We start from the raw sequence: 14,813 nt of genomic DNA on the forward strand, positions 1-14,813 counted from the left end.
AATGCAGCCTTAGCCTCACTGATTCCTGCTCTGCTGCCCCTACCTCCTGGGCAGCGGTCACCCATGATTTTGGCCTTCATTCTGGGAAACTATACGAGAAAAGAAATGTGTCCATGTGACAGCTCTGCCATTTATTTGTCTGTCCCTAGGCTGGTGTTCAGCCTCTGTAAGAGATGAGCCTATTAAGAATACACTCTTTCAACGTCCCCCAGGAAACATTTATCTATCTCTTTGCCATTCTCTGCTAAGTATATAAGGGTTAAACAGTTCATATTTAGCCAAGCTTCTAGTGGTGTGTTCAGTAGTGTCCTTTTATTTTGCTTTAAGCCTACACACCAGCTCACATTGGTGAAGGTGCCCTTTAGTAAGCAGAGTCATTAGTGCATTACTGGAGCCTGTTGGTTTAGTGAGTGATTCACATGGGCACTTGGGTCCATGGGCTGGCTTACTTCAGGGTGAACCGAAAAAAAAAAATAAATTCAAGAAAATACAAAGTCCCCTAGTTCAGAAAATACTTGGAGGTGGAAGACATCAACTCCAAAGCCTCAAGTTAGGGCCTGGGGCTATTTATGGATTTTAATTTGGTGTTAATGTCTCCTGCCTCCTTGCCATTTTGGTGTTTAACGCTGGGGCAGAGTTCCAGGAGTTACAGGAGGTACACTGTTGTTGGAACCCCAGAGGGCTGTATGCTATGAGTTTCAGCAACAGTACTACTTCAGATTTTCTGAAATGTATCAAGTGTCAAAAAATACATACCATATTAACATAATGCAAAATTGGCCACTGAAGCAGGTAGATCCTTAACGTTTTCTCCTTTAGGCTAAAGTTTCAGTTTCTCAATAAATTACCCTTGTGGAAGAAAATATATTGTCAGTGCCTCTATTTTGATTCATGTCAATAAGATAACAGCCCGAGATAGATAAATAATTACAGGCGTACCTCTGTATCTTTATCTTTTTGCATTACTGAGAAAATAGGAAGCTATAACAGTTTTCTATACATATATATTGAAATAACCACAATTTTATATTTATATAAACTATATTTCTATGGTTTTAGGTTGCAGTTATGCTAGCAGAAGCGTATGTGTGCAATTTTTATAACAAGCATATAACAAGAGAGTGAGATTTTAATACAGTAGAAAATTAATAGAGGACTAAAAATTAAGATTGTTCAGGACCAAAGTGGCTGACAGAATTAAAAAGAAACTTGCAACTTCTATTTGTCAAATGGTAATTGGTCTTACAATCTCATCCTTTCTGTAAATGGAACAAAAATGTTCTAGCAAGAAATAACATCTGAATTAAAGGGCGTTTGTAAGCCCAAAGCACTGGTATCTACTTCAGGGTTTTATTTCAGTAGAGTAGATTATTGAATTTGAAGAACCAGCCAGCAAGAAGCTACAGTATTTTCTGAAGATTTAACTGAAGTGTCAAGCTTTTTTTTTTTTTTTTTTTAATTTTGCACCAAATTATGAGCTGTAGGTCTGTCTAGCATTAACTACAGGTGAGCAAGCCTGATTGATAGGCTCGTTTAAAAGGGAGTTTCATAACCTGTTGGTGAATGGAACCAGCAGCAGGAGGCTGGGGGAAGGACTTGGGGCAGGTTTGTCTTCCAGGACTCAAAAATAATTTCCTTCTTGAGTCACTTAAAAATATATTTAACTACGAACTGAATTAAATTACATAGACACAGCCGGCCCTCTGTATCTTTAGTACTGCAACCTCCTGTTTCATATCTGTGGATTCCACATACCCATGAAAACAATAAAAAATAATCATAATACAAGAAAAAACAATACAGATTAAAAAAATACAGTATTATAACTATTTACATAGTATTTACGTTGCATTAGATATTTTGGGCTATTTAGAGATGATTACATAGGTTATATGCAGATACTACCTCATTTTAGATCAGGGACTTGGATTTTACTACCATGGGGGTCCTAGAAGCTGATCCCCTGTGGCTACCAAGGGACAGCTGTATTTAATCTTAAGGTTACTTCTCCAGTGGTATTGAGTTAAGTCCATTTACTTTTGATAGTGAATTGAGGGAGGTTTATACTAAAAAGGGCTGACTACCCAGGAGGTGCTTTCAAAGCATCACCTTCCCGGGAGGATGCAACAGCTGTGAGCCATCCCCATCACCTCTGCAAAACTGATTTATCTACAGACTTGCCCATCATCACAAGATAATTTTAGAACATTTTTATCATCTCAAAAAGACACCTGTGCTCAGCTACAATAGGCCCTCACTGCCACTCCCAGGCCCAATCACCAGTCTACATTCTAATGTACATTTGACTTTCTGCACACAATTCATATAAATCGAAGTACACAGTACTTTATTTTTTAATATGGATGATAGATTATTATTATTGTGGATGTATATTGCATGTTTTTATATGTGATACAGCTCTTAGTAAATAAATAAAAAACCCATACAAATAAAACAGTCATGTGTTTGAGTTGAAATTTTTAATTGTTAATTATTTTTAATAATTTTTTTCAAATTTGCTTCAATAATTCCTATTGATAATGAATGCACTATGCACAAAGCAACTCACAACCTCTTAATTTTGTCTGTAAAATAGGATGCTGTGAAGATTAATAAAAATAGTGCTATGTGCAAAGGACATTGTAAACGGTAAAGAATCATTATGACAAGGCTGTCGTATTGCTTCTATATTTTTTCATCAAGAAGGCCAATTTTCCAACTAGAAAGTTGGAATAACATGATTAAGAGAGATTTGGAAAGCAGGAACTAACCATAGAAGAGTATCCATCGCTTTTAAAAGAATTATAACTCAGGAGGCTAAAAAACAAACATGTGATCAAAGACTCTGGTCAGGCTCTACCCTACAATACGCTGTTACTCTACATTTGAATGAAGAGACACAGGAGGTATTTTACCTAATTAAATTGAGCCCTGAAACTGACATTACATTTCAGGGTCAGGTTTTCATCTTTCCATTTGTGAATCTAATTAACAGAAAATACTCGCTCATTTGCTGACTGTTCAAGCCTTGCTGATGGAAATCTCGGAATATGGGTATGTAACAAATATCTTTGGTGATTCTGGTTGTTGAAGATGTTTGGGACATGACGCCTAAGTTGTGTTTGTAAGGTGAATTTGCTAACTGGAAAAAAAAAAAACAGCACTCTATGAATCATTCCAATAGTCAAAGCATTATCATGCAGTAAAAAGGAAACACAGGTATTTGTAAAGTATTTCAAAGAAAATGCTGAGTCTGCTACTTAAAATTTTTGTGTGGTTGGGAATGGTACCTTCACTCCCTCAGCTGTTTAACAGAGGTGGATAGTATTCACTCTGCCAGCCTCCTCAAAGTTATGAAGGTAGATATTTGGCAAAGACACAGTGAAATCTGCATTTATTTGATTATTAAAATGACAGTTCGCTTGTGGTATAGACGTGATTGGATTGTATGTACAGCAGAAAGGTCACAGACCAGAGAACATAACTATGTTAGATTGAGCCAGATTTGGTAGTGCCTTTTGAGTTGACAATGATTTCTTGTCAGAAGAACAGAAATCTAAGCTTGTTTCTCTTGCAAATGTTCTGCCGTTTTTGAGGCATCTCAATCCTCTCCTCATTGATGGGGCCCGAGGCTGCCCCTCAGTTGAGTGAGGAGACAGGTTCCACCTGGGAGTCCCTGCATAGTCGGAGGCCTGGGTCTCTTGCAAAGGACTGATCATGGTTTTGCAGAGGTGCTGGGGATGGCTCACAGCTGTTGCATCCTCCTGGGAAGGTGATGCTTTGAAAGCACCTCCTGGGTAGTCAGCCCTCTTTATTTATTTATTTATTTATTTATTTATTTATTTATTTATTTATTTATTTATTGAGATGGAGTCTTGCTCTGTCACCCAGGCTGGGGTGCAGTGGCCGGATCTCAGCTCACTGCAAGCTCCTCCTCCCGGGTTTACGCCATTCTCCTGCCTCAGCCTCCCGAGTAGCTGGGACTACAGGCGCCCGCCACCTCGCCCGGCTAGTTTTTTGTATTTTTTAGTAGAGATGGGGTTTCACCGGGTTAGCCAGGATGGTCTCGATCTCCTGACCTCGTGATCCACCCGTCTCGGCCTCCCAAAGTGCTGGGATTACAGGCTTGAGCCACCAAGCCCTGCCAATCAGCCCTCTTTAGTATAAAACTCCCTAAATTCGCTATCGAAAGTAAACAGACTCAACTAAATACCACTGGAGAAGTAACCCTAATATTAAATACAGCTGTCCCTTGGTACCCATGGGGGATCAGATAGTAAAATCCAAGTCCCTGATCTAAAATGATGTAGTATCCACATATAACCTATGTAATCATCTCTAAATAGCCCAAAATATCTAATTAAAATACAAATCATTGAATTGTACAATTCAGTGTACAATTCAGAACAACACTCTTGGGAAGTAGAGTGGAGAAATTTGGAAAATTACTAGCCCGACACCATGTCAGCACTGGAGAGGCTGATGATGGAAATCAGCCTCAATTAACAATTAAATGAAGGAAATTTCTGAAATTATTATAGCAAGGAAAATAATTGGAAAATGGTAACAATAAATTCTCTGAATGAGTAGCAGATTGGCAAAAAGTTTTCAAGAAAGGACATTTTTAAAACTTCCAACTCACATCTCCTTGAATGGTATTATGTGCTCTATTTATAAACACAATAATTGTTTATCATCCTCTTACTTAGCAATAGGTCAGAATTTTTTTTTTTCTTTTGAGATGGAGTCTTGCTCTGTCACCACGCTGGAGTGTGCAATGGCGTGATCTCGGCTCACTGCAACCTCCGCCTCCTGGGTTCTAGGACTCTCCTGCCTCAGCCTCCTGAGCAGCTGGGATTACAGGCGCGTGCCACCACGCCCGGCTAATTTTTTTGTAATTTTAGTAGAGATGGGGTTTCACCGTGTTAGCCAGGATGGTCTCGATCTCCTGACCTCGTCATCAGACCGCCTCAGCCTCCCAAAGTGCTGGGATTACAGGCTTGAGCCACCGCGCCCAGCCTAGGCCAGAAATTTTAGCAGTCACTGTAATGAACATCCAAGTCACAATAGTTTCTTAACAGCTTTAGCCTTTCTATGCATCACAAAACCATTTAAAGAAAAAAGCCCCCAGAAGTGTGGCTCACACTTATAATCCCAGCACTCTGAGAGGCCGAGGCCTGCGGATCGCCTGAACACGGGAGTCAAGACCAGCCTGGGCAACATGGTGGGATCTTGTCTCTAATTAAAAAAAAAAAGAGAGAGAGAGAGAAAAGCTAAATTACATAGTCTTATTTTAAAACCATATTTTAATAAAATTATTTTCTAAATCAAGCAGCTTTTATTTTTTTCTAATGGTGTAAACTAATTTGCTGGTGAAATTGTACCTATCATTGTTTCTGAATAAATACTATTTAAACAAACATAAATGTATATATTAAAAGTCACCTAAGAAGGAAAGACATTGTAAAATCTTCATTGATAAAGTGCTTGAGGCAATGCAGGGAGTAAATGGCAAAATTAGTCATTTTGTTCGGAAAGTTTTTTGCAATATGTTTTATTAAATAAAATCAAAATGTGTTTCCCCCAAAATAAGAACTATCTCTTTCAGAACAAATACAGTTGGAAGTATTACTATTGCTTGATCTTTGATTTCTACCAGTACCTAATAAAGTTATTTTTCATATTCATAGAACTTAATAAATGATTCTCTTTCAATCCCAGAAATACTCTTGCCAGCCTTAGGGGTTTTTTACTTGGCTAACCAAGTATGGCATGTGTTTGCTGGAAAGTACCTGCACGTATGCTGCCAGCCTATAAACTTACTAACATCTCATTGAGGAAAGCTGTCTGAGGTCCTTGAATCTCTACACATCTCAAAGTTTTCTAATGACTGCATTAACATGAGCAAAGGTACAGGGGCTGGCTTCTGTTCACATGTGTCTCTGTCTGATCAAGAACCAGAGGAGAAGACATGTTCAGTTTCATTTCTTTTTACTTCTAATTGGTTGAAACATCTCTAGTAAGCAACTATATTCATTTCTTCTTAGTTCCAATTGGCTGAAACATCTCTGGTAAACAACTATAAAGACAAAGGCGGGGAATGCTATGCTTTGCCTCCATCTTCTTATTACATTTTTGACATATCTATAAGGATCACAAATTAGGGCACTTTCCCTGAATTATTTGAAGGTTTCTGTACAATCTGTCTGAAATCAACAGCCTTTTACTATGGGCACGAGGCCAGACAAGATAAGTAACCTCCACATAAATGATGGATGAGTCCATGTGCTCATTGAGGCTGTTCCCTTGGCGAGGAGGGAGGATTAATATACAGAATATGGAATTCTATAACTGTGTGGGTGAGGAAAATAGTCAGTCTTGGATAAGCAATGCCTTTTACTTCGAAAGTTAAAAGTATTCCTCTCATTTGTTTTCATCATTCTAATTTATTTTGTTAATTGTTTGGATTTTGTAACCATTTCTAAAATATGGTTTTAGAAAATGTGAGAAGGTTGTATTCTAGAACACTGGCAGAATTGACATGCCCAAGTATTGGGAAAGTAGGTTTTGACACAAATGGAAGTGGGCTTTTTTGTAGGTTTGCCACTTTCATCCTACTGATCCGGGGTACCGGATGAAGATACAGCGTTGAGGCAGACTTGAGACTACTGAATCCTTTCAACCTGAGGGAAAATAAGCAAGACAGGTTTGCAAAGAAATGCTGGTCAGCTATTTTGAAAGGAATAGACAGAAAAGGGAGATAGGGTAGGTATAGGCCCTGTGGGATGTCATAGAGTAAAGTGGATAAAATTTGGCTTTACGTGGAGTGGAATATAATTGCCCTTTTGGGTAAACACTAAAAGTGCAATTGCTGGAACTTCTATTATTTTTTTCAACCAGAATTATGGAAAAAGAAGGTATAATTTGCACTCTGTATGTAAATAAAATTTTTATTTAAAGTTTGTGGGAAATGCAGATTTTATTCAATAAAGTCAATATGCAGGAACTATGTTGAATAGTAGGAACTGTTTAATATTTGAGTAAGCTGACTCAAGATGGTGTGTATCCTTGACTGGTATGCTCCAGCGTGAACTGGAGGACACTTGGAAAGAGGGACTAGGCAAAAATTACTTAGGAGTCTAAACGGTCATAGCTTAAAGTGACCTCCTCCAGGGTCCCAGTGGACCTCTTCCTGGGAGGAGACTTAGAAGAGGATAGTAATTGGGCAAACAAACTACAGTCCCCATCACTGAACCCGGTTTCAGGGCCAAAACTAATACTCATTATGTTCCTTCTCTGCTGTCCATTATAAATTTCGTTCATCCTCAGTTAGCAACTCTGCTGGCTTTGGTGGAAAACTTGTGATGTACCCAGACTGTCATCCCTGAGGGGGTCTAAGGATGGGCTGCCACGTCCTTTTCAGGCTGGTGTGTTGCACCTGCCCATATGTTTTCACAGGTAAGCAAGGCAGTACCAAAGACATTAAAGGAATCACTTTCGTGCCAAATGTATTTACTTCTGTTCTCACTGAGTAACAGCAAACCCCCCTCCTTCTGATGACCAGGGTCAGAAACACCAGTTAGGGTGATGACTCCTCTTCCTCCCTGGAATGACTTGATAATGGGAGTTCAAAGTGTCCAAGTGGCCGTGTGGCTACTAGTCTGATGAAACTCTTGGGAAGCAGAGTGGAAAAATTTGGAAAATTAGTAGCCTGATACCATGTCAGCACTGGAGAGGCTGATGATGGAGCTGACTGGGATCTCGTGTACTCCATCTTTATCTTGTAGTGTGGCAACAGCCTCTCCAGTGATGGAAGCACTCTCCTGAGATACAGGGTGTAACACCCTGGCAAAGACTCCTGAAGATGATGTATACTCACTGCTAGGACAGCTCCTAGAAACATGAAAATGTTTTGGCCCAACTCAATGAAGTTGAAGACACCAGAATTGTCATCTCAGAAAATGAAGGAAAAGGCCGAAACACTCAGAGAAGCAGACTTGCTGGAGTGGACATGCCAAATAGTGCTGGAAAAGCACCATATGGTGTTTCATGGAAGATTCAGAGGATCACAACTATGAAGAATGTGGTGGTGAGAGAGTTACCAGCACCATTAAGAAATGTAGTGATGATTTCCTTTGTTTGACAAGGAGAATGGTAGCAGGAGCCCACTAGTAAGCAGTAAGGATGACAGGACTCCAAAACAGTAGAGTCCAGGTGGAGATGCTCGACTATCAGAAGGCAGGAGACACAATTATTGCAATAACAGCTAGAACAGTGGCAGTCAATGGGTGTTTCACTTGAAGAAAGGCGTGGGAGTGGTTTCTGGAACAGTGTTCCTGTGTGTTGGATGCTCCATGGATGATGTATGAGAAAAACAAACAAACAAAAAAACATGACCTTGCTCTGCTTATAGAGGAGAAGGAGGAAGCTGTGATCCTCACCTCTTGAGTCTCCTTGGAAAGGTAATGGGTATAGGTCCTAATTTCAACCCTTTAGTATTTAAATAAAGTCTCTCTAAACTTCCGATATACTGGTGTGCCTTGGCTTTTGTGACCCAGAAGTGCCTCAGATTTCTGGAACTTTCTATCTCCCAAAATATAAGTGTGTAGGAAGGTAACACTCTAATCTCCCTGACGTGCTCGAGTGTAAACTAGAGCCCTTGTTGGGCTGTGGTCACTTGGTGTTCTCAGGGGAATGAGAGAAGCTTTATTATACTTTCAGATCAGATCAAATAACTGGAAACAAGGTTACAGAGCTAATTATCATAGTATGTGACATCTTAGAACACTAGGTCTCTTATAAGAACTTTCTCCAGGGAAGCTGTTTCCCCAGAGTTCTATGCAATTAGATCACTTGTGTAAATTTCTATAACCACCAATAGCAGTCAAGATAGAGAAAAGATTCATCACAAGTTTCTCAGTCGCGATTCCCTCCATGTTATTCTCCGTCAAGACTGTTTTAACTATTTAAGTGCCTGGATTCTCTTGTGGGTTACTTGAACGTTTTTAGAGTTATTTTTTGACTTGTTTATGGTGTTTTTGAGTACATCAATTTGTACAGTTTTCTAAGTGCTGTTCTAGGTGTTATAATATACATATGCCTCATGCATGTGATTCCAGGGCTTTGGGAGACCAAGGCAGGAGGATGGCTTGAGCCCAGGGATTTGAGACCTGACTGGACAACACAGTGATAACTTGTCTCTACCAAAAAAAAAAAAAAAAAAAAAAAATCCAGGTGTGGTAGCACACAGCTGTGGTCACAGATACTCAGGAGGCTGGGGCAGGAGAATCGCTTGAGTCCTGGAGGTTGAGGCTACAGTGAAGAGCAATCAAACCACTGCACTCCAGCATGGGCAACGGAGTGAGACCTTGTCTCAAAACAAACAAACAAACAAACAATATACACATGCATTTCATCAGTATGCAGGTGTTGACATTTTATGACATAGAGTGAAATAGGTGGAAAACTTACCCCTGTTTAGGGCCCCTTACCCTCCCTGTTTTAAATATGTAATTTTCTTAACTATTCCTTCTACACACGTTGGGCACTTTGTTAGATGATTTACAATTTTTGCTTTAACGATCAAATGAGCAATCTTTCATTTGAGAATGTTTTTATTTCCTCATCATTAGTAACGAATATTCTCCAGATACATAGTTCAGGGTTGACACTTGTTTTTCGTTTTTGTTTTTGTATTTTTTCCAGTACTTGAAACAGGTAGTGTCGTTTTCTTCTGGCCTCCATGCCTCCGGGTGAGAAATCAACTGCTATTTGGATTGGAGTTCCCGCGTAGGTAGGGAATAGTTTATCCTGTTGGGAATTTGTTCAACTTATTGAAACTTTAGGTTTATGTCTTTTGTCACGTTTAGGAAAATTTCAGTTATTATTAGGTTAAAAGCAATGTCAAAAACAGCAATTACTTTTGCACCAACGTAATATTTGTGTGAATACTTTTTCAACTCACTCTTTTTCTTCTCTCCATCTATGCTCCAGAGATATAAGTGCCAGATCTGTTGTATTGTCAAATGGGTCTCTGATACTCTGTTTAATCCTTTTTCTGTCCATTTTTCTCTGTTACGCAGTTTCAGTAATTTCTATTGTTTTATCTTCAAGTTTGCTGATTCTTTTCTCTGTCATATTCATTCTGCTATTGAGCTCAACCAGTGAGTCTTTGTTCTGTTTATTTTAATTTTAGTTCTATGATGCCCATTTGGTCATTTTAGTACCTTTTATTTCTTTGCAGGCATTTCATGTTCTCATGCTTTTCATTTGTTTCCAGAACATTTGGGTTTGCTCATGGGAGCCATTTTAGGATGACTGCTTTAAAACCCTTGTCATATAATTTCTACATCTTACTCGTCAGCCTGTTGGCCTTTGTTGATTTACCTTTTCTCATTCAAATTGTGATTTTCCTGGCTTTTGGTATGGCTGATATTTTTTATGGTATTCTGGATATTTTGAAGGGTATGTTTGCAGTCTCTGGGTTTTATTTTTATTTTGTATTTTAGCAGGTAGTCACCTTGTTTGGGTTTAAAGTTTAGGCGCTGGCCTACTTCTATGAGCTGTGGATCCAACGGCAATTTAGTTTTTCGTTGCTGCAGCACTGTTCTGGTCGGCTATACTTAATTGGTGCAGCTGGGTCTCCTGCTTCATCACTGTAAGTGCCACCTGTGGGTCTTAAGCGTGTGCTCTACACCTGGTGCTGTTAGGTGGTGGTCGAAAGCTTTCCCCTGGCTGCCCTGCAAGTATGGCCCATGGGTAGGGTACAGTTGCACTTCCCTGGTTGCTTAGGGAAAAGCTCAGTGGTAGGAGGATGAGAGAGACTCCCATAGGGCAGACGGCGCACTCTCTGGCTCAGCTGCCTTTTTACGTGATCTCAGTGGTCACTGGTAGTTTCTTTGCTATCTATTATGCAAAGATATTCCAGGTTCTTCTTAACATTCCTTGCCACAGACTGGAATCAGTCATTCCCTATAGGGAGTCCTGATTTTCTTTAAAGGGAAATGGTATTTGGAAACAATCTGAGCAGTGATTTAATGTTCACTTACTGTATGAATGGCACTTCATCATTTCATGTATTAAACAACTGAGGATGTACTTGCCCAAAAGCACAGATTAGATTTGTTCCCCTTTTTAGGCACTCATACATGCCCCATACTCTCCCTTTCACAACACTTTTAACCCTTAGGCTTCATTGTTCAATGTTAATTCTTCTTGTTAGATGAAATCTGTAATGCTCAGAAGTCATCTGTCAGACAAGTAAAGAAAGGGGAAGCTATGCTTTCATTTCCTGTCTAGGCATCAGATTAGCGATTATGAGTTCTTTATATCCCAGAGATACAGACTCTAAATCAATTCTTCTTAACCTCAGCTACATATTAGAATAATTTGAGAAACTTTTTGAAAAACACTGATACTAGTCCCTAATTCCAGAGATTCCAAGTCAGTTGGTCTAAGATGGACCCAATACTTTTCAAAAGCTTACAGGACTGAGAACCGATGATCTAGGTTAAAGACTCATTTTTGAATAAAATCTTAATCTAGAATAGCTTCAAGCACATGAAATACATTTTCTAATGCATACTATATTCCCCCTCCTGGAAACTGTGTAAAAAGCTCACCTGAGTATATAAAAAAGCAAATTAATAACTTCTCCCCAGGTCAGCTCCCCCCAGCTCTCTCATGCCTGTGAGTGGGCTCACAATATAGGTTGAAATCATTGGAATCAACCTTCTGAATCTACTGGAGAATCAACTTTCGGTAATCTCTCAAGTCCATTTTGTTTTTGGGGGGTTTTCTTGGGTCTTTGTCTCCCAGGTTACAGTGTAGTGGCATGATCATAGCTCACTGGGCTCACACAGTTCTTCCGTCCAAGCCTCCTGAGTAGATGGTGTTCAATAAACATTTGTTGAATAATACACAAATACGTGGATGAAACTCATATAAAAAATAACCCAGTTTTGGGGGGCAGTTTATGGGTCTTAGAAGGCTCAACATAGACTAGGAGGCAGATATTTCAGAGGCTACTAGGATAGGCCAGTGATTCCAAGGGGGTACCTGCTGGGTAACTCGGAGTTGTTCAATACCTTAGGCTTTTGCCAACTACCTGGACAAAGTGAAGGGTATATTTATAGCGAGACTCAATTATATGTTGTTAACATCACAAGGTGGGCTGAATTCACAGATAGGGCATTTCTGAAGGTAAGAAAACAGGACTTGGAGGGGACAAATGAGTGTTATTTTCCTTGATAAAAAGTATTGTGTCCCCGCTTTCTATCTCCTAGAAGAAGAAAATGGATAATTCACTAGAGAAGATGCTATCATGATGTCACTAACCAGCTGGCAGTGGCAGTGAGGGAGAGGATAGGAAATGAGGTCTTGGGGTAATTCGAATAGCTTTAGTGTAAGTGGTAAATTACATCTGATCTGACATGGAGGGGAGGTGTAGACCAACATAGGGTTAAATTTCAAGTCAGAAAGAAGGCTTAAAGAGCCTTTATAGAAATTTAGATCATATATAGAACATGATTTGAGATGGGGAAACGTCAATTAAGTCATCCAAGAGCAAACAGGAGGAAAGCCAGGACTGAAGGCAGCATCTCCTAACACCTGGGGTCAGGAGGTGATGACAGTAAGAAACAAGAGTCTCCAGGGTAGACGCTAACAGGCCACCAATATGAATGCTGAAAACTCACTTCTCCTTCAGATTTTGTTTAAAAAGTTGTTTTTTTTTTTAATTAGGAGATGGAGTGAACTAAAATCACTTTTAAGGATTTTTTTTTAGCCCCACTGAATAACTGTGATATAGGAGACTGCACCAAACGTGTACAAAGTCATAATCAGGTCTTTTTATTCTATATTATGTTTTAAAATCTGTAGTTTTAAAAACTGATTTTTCTGGGATTTTGTAGTTCTCTCTGGAAAATGAAATGTGGGAAATATTTACTACATATATTGTTATTTAATGGAAATTTTGCTATACAAATGAAAATGTAAAAAGGAAGTAATTATAAAATAGAACACTATGTAGGTTAGATTTTTTCTTAAGGATGAATTTGGACTTAATGTTGATTAACAGAAACCAGAACATGTGGCATTCATTGTGTGTGTTCAAACCCTGTGAACACGAACAAATGGGTTTGAGACAGCAATTGCTCTGCATGGGTTCAACCCAAATTGTTCCTTGCACTTAAGTCCTAGCTTACATTTTGTGCCCATGGCCATCATCTATGCCTGGGAACATTTTAACCTACATAGAGTAATGTGGTTTGCAATGCTTTCTTGACCTTGAAGTTTTCAAATTTCATGTTAATTTTCACTGGAACCCATTAGCACGTATTTCCCACCCCCAACCCACCTCAACATACACATTTATGAGTTTCGAAGGCCAACTTTGGATGATTTGCACGTTAGAAAATAATTTTTAATATCCTATCATTGTTATTACCTCTTTAAAAATTATTTCAATCATGTGATATCTTCTAATGAAATGATCAGAAATACACATGGCAACTAAGCTAAAGAAATTTTTCAGACTTTCCCAAGCCTGCAAAACTGCCCTGGGCTTTTTCTCTTTCTGTTCTTTACTCTGGGCACAAAGTACTCTTGGTTAGTGGTATTGCCCAAAAATTTCATATAAATGCTGACGTAAACTTTACCATGGACTTAGCCATGCCTAGTGAAACCAATGGTCAGGTATGGAACACAATTTGGGTGCATGCAGCACAGCAAAAAACTTGTGTTGAATGAGGTCATTGAAGAGCCAAGTGAAGCAAATATGACCTATAGGTCAATGTAGTTTAAAACTTGTCCCTTTTTCTTCATCCTTATCATAGAATCCATGCTGATAACTAGTTGAACGCAAGATTCAAAGTCAAAATGATTTCCCAAAAGCTAGATAACTTTTGTCACAGTTTTCCCAGTTGGAAAGACAGTTTCAGGAAAGCTTGTATGCATCATATAATGTACTAATAACAAGTAAATACCATCTACATCTGGGAAACTGAGGCCCAGAGAGGTTAAATGACTTGGCTAAGACCATGCAACCCTTGTGGCCCTCAATCTGATGCTGAGCTGCTATTGGAAGCCATGTGTGTCTGGTTCTATAGTCCCACTCCCAACTACTGTCTACCAAGCTATGCTACAATTCTCCAAAAAAGTTTCATAATAAGGGAGTAATGAAAAATCCAGAGATATAAAAGATCTTAAAGGTTATCCAAATAAGAAGCTTTACAAAGATAAAAGAGATGCAGAGAGTTTCAATAATTCTCCCAGCTCCGTCCACTTTCAGGCCCCAAAAGAGTGTGATTCCTGGCACCATGCTTCTCCTGTGTTCTCTTTAGCTGCACGAGCGGCACTGCACTACCTTCAATTACTTCTTTCAGTAATACTTACTGCTCTAAATTCTATCAGTAGACTTTTGGTCTTATCTGGTTTATGCTTTTAACTGCCTCTGTATGACAAGCTGATAAATCGACACAGCAGTTTGGCTCCAAAATACATAATGCATTACCTCTTTTAAATAGATAACTATAGTTTTCCAACCAAAAATAAAAGCAGAGTCACCACATATTCTCTGACTTTAAAGAATTTAAATAGGATACAATGGCTGTTTTTACTGTTTTGGAACTTTTCGTGAGGTGATAGTGTAAAAATTGTAGAAACAATAATTATCATTATCCCATAGCTTCCTGGATCTCTCTCAAGAATGTCTGTTCTAGGAGAATGTTAATGATCAAATAAATGTAAGCTCTCTAGACACAATGGTTAAAATGAAGATAACGTTCATGGGCCCTAATATTATATTCTGATAC

This window comes from Theropithecus gelada, chromosome 13 (assembly GCF_003255815.1).
Source record: "Theropithecus gelada isolate Dixy chromosome 13, Tgel_1.0, whole genome shotgun sequence".
Taxonomy (NCBI): Eukaryota; Metazoa; Chordata; class Mammalia; order Primates; family Cercopithecidae; genus Theropithecus; species Theropithecus gelada.